The following is an 8,227-nucleotide window of genomic DNA, read 5'->3' as shown; positions in this document are numbered from 1 at the left end:
TTGCACATAGTCAGCATCAGAGTTAAAGTGCATTAACATTTTAATGGCATCCTTTGCCTCACCAGTTGTATACCTGTCTAAGTAGGCAAGTCTCTCTTTACCAATAGAAGTTTTAGACTCTACATAAGTTTCAAAGTTTTTCAACCAACTTGGAAATTCCATGGGTTCTCCATCAAAAGTGTTAGGCTCTATTGGAGGGAGGCTCCACTTGGGATCAGGTATATTGATTGCAAAGGTTCCCCCAGGATGGGAAAAGGATTGATGATTCTGTCTCACATTATTAGGCATATTGACATTATGAGTGTGTCTACGAGAGCTTGGTACAAGACTGAGCTGTTGGGTTGAGATTTATTACCTGAGGTTCACTAAATATTTGTCCATGTACTTCATTTGTCATCAATTCATTATCTCTATTGCAAGAAGGTTCCTGTGGGTCATGGAATGTAACATATTTGAGGCATGGCATTGTCACTTTGTTGATTTGCAATTGCTTGTGCTTTCATTTCATTTTGTGACTCTATGTATTGTTGAAGATAACTTTGCTTCTCTACACTTTCATCATTACCTGGAAGCATTTTTACTTCTTCTTCAACTAAGCTAAGAGCATTAAGTTCTGCACTAGCAACTGCTAAATCTCTCTCTCTCTCTCTTTTTCTTTGCAAACATTGCCTGGTCTCTAGCTAAGCTAACTTCTGCCTCTGCTAAACTATCATGATAATCCATTTCCTTTCTAAGTCTGGCTACCTTTGCTGCTGCTTCTTGCTTTCTCTGTGCTGCTGATGAACGTGATGAAGTAGATGAGACTCTAGAATGTCTAGACCGTTTGCTAGAACAAATTGATCCTCTGTCATTCTTTAACTCTTTTCTTTTACATTCTATACTTTCTAATATTTCATGGTGAACTCGTTGATTGTGTTCAAGCTCTTCATTTAGCTCCTCTGACTTTTCTGGCTCTAGTTCCACCAGTTTTGTGTATTCCACATAATACTGATGAAATGCCTCTATTACTTCACTTGACATGGGCTCTAATTCAAAAGGGCTAATTACAAATTTTAATCCTTTCTTAATTTTGCTGGTAACACTGCTCCATTTACGCTTACAGGACTCTGCTCTTCCTTTGGTTACACTGACTTGATATTCTCTTCCTTTGTCGGTCGGCACTCGCTCCCTGACACTAACTTCTTCAATACAAGTTTGATCCCTGTCCACTTGCTCATCCTCACCTTCCCTAAGGCCATCTACGGCATTAATTTCCTCAGTATCAGACATATCTAACAACTTAATTGTGTCAATACTGAGACACTGAAAGAGCAATTTAAAATTACCACTCTTAATACTAGCTAATTGTGGGTAATTTTCACTTAGGCTACTCAATTCAATGCACATACATACTATTATATTTTCTTGCCTGTGACCATGGGTTCTACAAAATGGTGGCGAGGCACAGTGGGTAGAAGGGAGTGGTTGTCGTCAAGGGTAGAGCTGACCCCGGGGCCAATTTATAACTGAAGACTGGCCTCATACAACTATGCCCAAACTTCAACACTCCACATTTTTTTTTTATGCTGAACTCCATTTTCTAAGTGCCACTCCAATCTCAAATCACATTCAGATGTGTGTGTGTGTGTGTGTGTGTGTTTCTCTCTCTCTCTCTCTCTCTCTCTCTCTCTCTCTCTCTCTTCCATCCTTCCCTCCCTCTCCCTTTCCTGGCCTCCTCCCCTATTGCCCCCATCCTTCCATCCATCCATCCATCCCATCCCATCCACCTACCCACCCACCCTCCCTCCTTCCATTCTCTCTCTCTCTCTGTGTGTGTGTGTGTGTGTGTGTGTGTGTGTGTATGAAAGAGAGAGAGAGAGAGAGAGAGAGAGAGAGAGAGAGAGAGAGAGAGAGAGAGAGAGAGAGAGAGAGAGAGAGAGAGAGAGAGATGTGTGTATGAAAGAGAGAGAGAGAGAGAGAGAGAGAGAGAGAGAGAGAGAGAGAGAGAGAGAGAGAGAGAGAGAGAGAGAGAGAGAGAGAGAGAGAGAGAGAGAGAGAGAATCCTGAGGATTGCTAAATTGAATGAGACTGACTGAGAAAGGAAATGGATGGAAGGAGCACAAATGGGAAGGAAATGGATGGAGGAAAATGCAAAGGAGTGGACAGAAAAAGAAAATTGATTTTTCAATACTTCCTCTCTCCTGTTAATTCTTCACTCACTTTTCACCCTTGCTGCTTATATTTATTCTTTCAATTTTCTCCCTGCTGTCCCATCCTCCTCCTTCACCCTTCCTCCACTTCCTTGCCCCATGTACTCTCCTTCCCTGGTCATATCCCTTCCCCACCTTTTTCCTTTCCTCTCCCTTCCTCTTTCGTCTTGTCTCAAACCTCCTTCCCTGTCACCTCCCCTCCCCTTATCTGTCAGAGAGAGAGAGAGAGAGAGAGGGGGAGGGTGAGGGGTGATGGATGGAGGGAGGGAAGATGGGAAGGCAGGGAAGAGGAAGGCAGGGAAGGAGGGAAGAGGAGTGCAGGGAAAGGGAAGGGAAGCAGGAAAGGGGGAGGAGAGGGAAGGGGGAGGGAAGGAGGGAAGGGAGAGGAGGGCAGGGAATGGGGAGGGAAGGAAGAGAAGAGCAGGGAAGGGGGAGAAGGGAAGGACAGAGGGAGGGAGGGAAGAAGAGAGAATTTTATTAGTAAATATTTGTGCTTAGTGTACTACTGCTTTAACTCCACATCAATAGGCCTAGGCTTACAGGTCTAGGCTTACAGGCCTAGGCATCTGTACTACAGCCGCACTGGACACATGGTAATTAATCGATTTTTTGTTTTTTCAAGAAAAGTATGTAATGCGCTAGCAAATATAGTACATCAGCAAATACAGTACACAGTGCTGTCCCACACGCTCTCTCTGTCACTGTTTTTCTTAAGATGTGGCTCAAGTTCCTCAGTCAGCCACAGGTTTTTATGGCAAGGAAACCTATAATTTGCTATGAAATCCTCATCACTCACATGCACAGTATCCAGAGGATTTCAAAGGGCGCAGTCACACTAGAAGATTTTTCATAATTTTTTTTTCCGTCAGCTTTTGCCTCTTTCCATCGTCTTTTTCCATCTGCACTGTCAAATGGAAGTGATTGTCTTCACAGAGCAGGGTTGTCGTCAACTTTTGTCAAATGAAAATCCATGTTTATAATACAAAGATATACTGAGTAAACCTTACTGTTTAAAAAAAAAAGTTGAGTCAAATGGATTATATAAAAAAAAAAAATAAAATTGCTTACTTTCACATGTCGTTAGATTTAACTTGTTAATATAAATCAGCAAACAGTGGCTCACATGACACGACAGGCATTTACACTTTAGGGAGGTCTCTGTTTCTTTACTCCTACACACTGGATACCACTAACTCATTTGGCTTGTCTGTGATTTACAAAATTTGTAATAAAGTGCAGAACAGGAACTGCTTGCTTGTGAGTCAGTGGAGCAGCACTCGTGGAGAATTGGGGTCCTGGGCTGGCTAAGCCTGCAGCCTGCCAGTATGAGTTGCCAGTTATGCATTTCTGTTGTAATGTTACTATGTTGGTCAAGGCGGGCGGGAGAGCCTAGCAGGCAGCGGCTTATGTACCGCAGAGCATCATGATGACTTGTAGTGGTGCTGTCAGGGCCGCAGGACATGACCACAGGCCAACCAGACAGTCTGTCTGCTATGACGAGGAATGTCTTCCCTGCAAGGTGGAAAAAGGCAGCGGAGACAGTCTTCAAAGGTCTTGTTGGGTGGTTGTCACAGAGAAGAGGTTCCTGTTGCTGGCTAGGCTGTAATACTTGGCATGATTCACAGGCATCTATAGTGGACTTGATATCAAAGTCAATGTCTGGCCAAAATATTGTCTGCCTTGCCTGGCATTTTGTTGCTTCAACCCATCATTGGTTGTTATGAAGGCAGGCAAGCGTACAGTGACGGAATGCTTCAGGAACAACTATCCTCTGACTATACAGGACTAACTCCCCATCTGCGTAGAGGCCATTCCATAGTTTCCAGTAAGGGAGGACAAACAAATGTAAGTTGTAACAGTTTGTAGGGAAGCCACTATACACACAAGAAGGGAGGTGTCCATGGGCAGGATCTTGTCTTGCTGCGGCATGGAGCTCCTGTAAGGTCCTGCCAGTGACTGTGGCAAGTGATGACTCATCCACTGCAGTGGTGTTGCAGGATGCACGGAAACTGCAGGCACCTTACAATCAGCCTCATCTTCAGGGGAGAGAGAGAAAACTGGGGCTCTGGAGAGTGCATTAGGTATGCACAGCTGTTTCAAAGTAAGCCACTCAGCCATGAAGATTCATGGTGAGACTTTCTCCTTCAAGTGCTGAAGGCGGGGATTCTCAACTGTGTCCAGCGTGTAAGACTTAAAAATCGGGATCAGTGGATGGTGATCAGTCATCAGAGTGAAGTGGATCAGACCAAACAGGTAAAGTCTGCACTTGGAAGTGGTCCAGGTAATGGCCAGTAACTCCAGCTCTACGGTTGCATAACGGGTCTCAGCATCCATCAGGAAGCAAGAGTCACACTGAACTAGATGCAACCGTCCCTGGCTGTGGTCCTGGAGGAGGGCATACCCAATTCTGTAGAGGCCCAAGGCATCTGTCTGCAGCATGACAGGCAAAGATGGGTTGAAGGGTGCCAAGATAGATGGTATCAGCAGAGCTTCCTTGTTACTCTTGAAAGCCTCGTCATGGTCCAGAGTCCAGGTGAATGAATGAGATTTGGTGAAACTTTTGCTGTTGCATTAGACATATCAAAAGCCTTTGATTTCCAAACTACCTTCCTACGGCTTCTATCCTTTCTGACTGTTCTATTGCTGTTGTGGTAGATGGTCACTGTTCTTCTCCTAAATATATTAACAGAGGTGTTTCTCAGGGTTCTGTCATGTCACCCACTCTTTTCCTATTATTCATCAATGATCTTCTAAATCAGACTTCTTGTCCTATCTACTCCTATGCAGATGATACCACCCTGCACTTTTTCACATCTTTTCATAGACATCCAACCCTTCAGGAAGAAAATAGTTCATGCAGGGAAGCCACAGAATGCCTGCCTTCTGATCTCTCTAAAATTTCTGATTGGAGCAGAGCAGACCTGCTACTGTTCAATGGCTCAAAAACTCAATTCCTCCATCTATCAACTCGACACAACTTTCCAGACAACTATCCTCTCTTCTTCAATGACACTCAACTGTCCCCCTCTTCTACACTGAACATCCTCTGTCTGTCCTTTTCTTATAATCTAAACTGGAAACTTCACATCTCATCTCAAGGTAAAACAGCTTCTATGAAACTAGGCGTTCTGAGACATCTCCACCAGTTTTTCTCACCCCCTCACCTGCTAACCCTGTACAAGGACCTTATCCGTCCATGTATGGAATATACTTCACATGTCTGGGGGGTATTCCACTCATACCATTCTTTTAGATGGGGTGGAATCAAAAGCTTTTCATCTCATCAACTCCTCTAACTGACTGTCTTCAGCCTCTTTCTCATTGCCACAATGCTGTATCTGCTATTTTCATGCTAACTGCTCTTCTGATCTTGCTAACTGCATGCTGCCCCTCCTCCCATGGTCTTGCTACACAAGACTTTCTTCTTTCTTTCACCTTATTCTGTCCACCTCTCTAATGCAAGAGTTTACTGGTATTCTCAATCATTCATCTCTTTCTCTGGTAAACTCTGGAACTCCCCGCCTGCTTCTGTATTTCCACCTTCCTATGACTTGAATTCCTTCAAGAGTGAGGTTTCAAGACACTTATCCTTCAATTTTTTACTACTGCTTCGGATCCTATTCGGGGACCGGCATTTCAGTGGGCTTTTTTTTATTAGATTTTTGTTGCCCTTGGCCAGTGTCCCTCCAGCACAAAAAAGAAAGTCAGGGGTGAATTCTGCTAGCTGGTTTACGAGGCCCATGAAGGAGCGAAGATCTGTCAGGTTCGCTGGCTTCGGAAACTCACAGATAGCAGCAATCTTATTTGGATCTGCAGAGATGCAATCTCTATTTGTGGTGTAGCCACAGATGTTGATGCTAAAGGCAGCCATTATAAACTTGTCCATGTTTTCTGCACCTGGTCAACATCTGATGAATCCTCCGTAGGTGACTGGAAATCCTTGTTGAACAAGAGTATGTCATCCACCACCTTAGCACAGCTTTCAATACCTTGCAGAACTATGTTGCCATGTAGACAGAAGGCATCGCCTGTGGCAGCAAAACCAATAGACCCTCTGTAGTGTTTGAAGCGTACAAAAGGTTTGATGATGGTGGTGAAGTGCTGGTCTTCTTCGGTGAGTTAAATTCGCCAGTAGCCATGTAAGGCGTCCACTGTGGTGAAGAGCTTGGCCGATGGCATGTACTGATGGCAGAGAACGGTGTAGGAGAAGGATATGCAGGGCATGACACTTGACTATTTAGTTTAGTCAAGTCCACCATGATGTGGACACCGTTGTTCTTAGTCACAAGAACCATGGGGTGGCATGGTGAAAAGTGAAGGGGAACGGCCAAGGTGTGTGAACAGTGAATGGAATGGCTTCATCCTTCAGATGCATTCACATTGGAGGGGCCACCACCATCTTGAGTGGGGATGTCTGAAGGTCCGACTTCGACACCAGCACATCACTAAACTCACTGAGAAAAAACTCTTGTGGAGGTGATGACATGTAGAGTAGGGATGATTCTGCACACCTGCTGACATGCGTAATGGCAAGGATGGGTTTAGGGAAGTCAGGAGATATAATTACCAACTCCTAACAGTGGCCAAATGACAGCAGTGGAATCTGCATACCCTCATGTACCTGAAACTTGGTAATGCAGAACTTATTGCCAAGCTGCAGGCTAGCCTGAAACCATCCCAAGGCAGGAGACATCCTTGAGCCATCGGCATTGAGTATAGTTGTGGCAGGTAGAGGCTGCAGACTGGATCTGAGAAGCTGCAGCATCTTCAGGTGATGGAGTATCAAACACAGTGACATTCGCTCCTGTGTCAGTTAGCATCTGGAATTTAGAGGCCTTGCCATCGTGTAGGGCATGCACTTCAACAGGCTGGGGAGATTTGTCAGAGGAACTGGAGCTAACCTGACAACTGCCATTCTTCTTGAGAATAGAAGCTCTACCAGAACTTGAAGAGCTGAGTTGACCCCTATCCTTGTTCTTGTTTGCCCTGTGGAATTTTTCATAGTATGTTTGCAAACAATGCACCATACATTTTTGGCTGGGCATCTGGGGGTCTTGGCCCTGTGACCCTTCCGGCCGCAGTTGGAGCAAGTACTGTCAACAGCAGGGCACTTTTGGCGGTTATGCTTCTGGTAACAAGACTGGCAAGAAGAGCTGGGAGAAAACTGTGATACTGCAGGCCCTTGTGATGAAGTAGTTTTATGCTTTTGTTGGCCCTTCTTGTAAGCAGAAATTGCACGAAATTGACTAGTTGACTCATGAATACCAGAAGCTGTAATAAGAGCAGTCTCAAACAATCAAAAGGAAGTGACAAATGCATGTAGAGAGTGTTGCATCAAGGGAGATGAGGCATTGCACCAGTTCTTGCACCAGAGGCATTGCACCAGTCTCAAACTCTCATAAGGATCACCATCTTGAGCTGCGTCTCGGCACACGTGATGGGATCACCAGAACACAAGTCAACCTCTAAGGCTTGCACCAATGAAAATCTCGATGGCGAATGGCTCCATTTTATAAGTTCTTGAAATGAGCCTGTAGACTATCACGTATGTCGTCCACGTTGAGATGTGTGTCTGGAGGAATGGCCAAAGAGTGCTTCAGTACTTTCTGCGTATCAAGAGAAATGCACGTGCAGAATTGTATGAGCTCTCTCTGGGCATTTTCTGCAGTTTCACCATGACTGCAAAATCATGCCACCATCGACACCACTGTCAAAACACCTGGAAGCTGGCATCTGATTGCAGGGTGGTTGGGCACTGTGGAGCAGATTTGCTTGGCAGGTAAGCTGCAATGGGCGTGACTGCCTAAGCGCGTGAGGCGGAAGAGAGGGCAGGTGTAGCAGGGTGGGAGGCAGGTTGGCTATGAGTCGCTGGTAATACAGCTGCAGCTTGTGTAGTGGCATTGGATATCATGTCCTGCAGGTCTGATGAGTGGTAAGGAACAGCTGGTGCAGATATGGCAACTGTAGCATTAGTCATCCAAGACATCACCTGTAGAAGTAACGAAAATCTGTCATTTTTCCTCCCGTCGGTGTAACTC

This window comes from Scylla paramamosain, chromosome 8 (assembly GCF_035594125.1).
Source record: "Scylla paramamosain isolate STU-SP2022 chromosome 8, ASM3559412v1, whole genome shotgun sequence".
In the NCBI taxonomy this organism is placed as follows: domain Eukaryota; kingdom Metazoa; phylum Arthropoda; class Malacostraca; order Decapoda; family Portunidae; genus Scylla; species Scylla paramamosain.
This window is presented reverse-complemented; position numbering follows the sequence as displayed.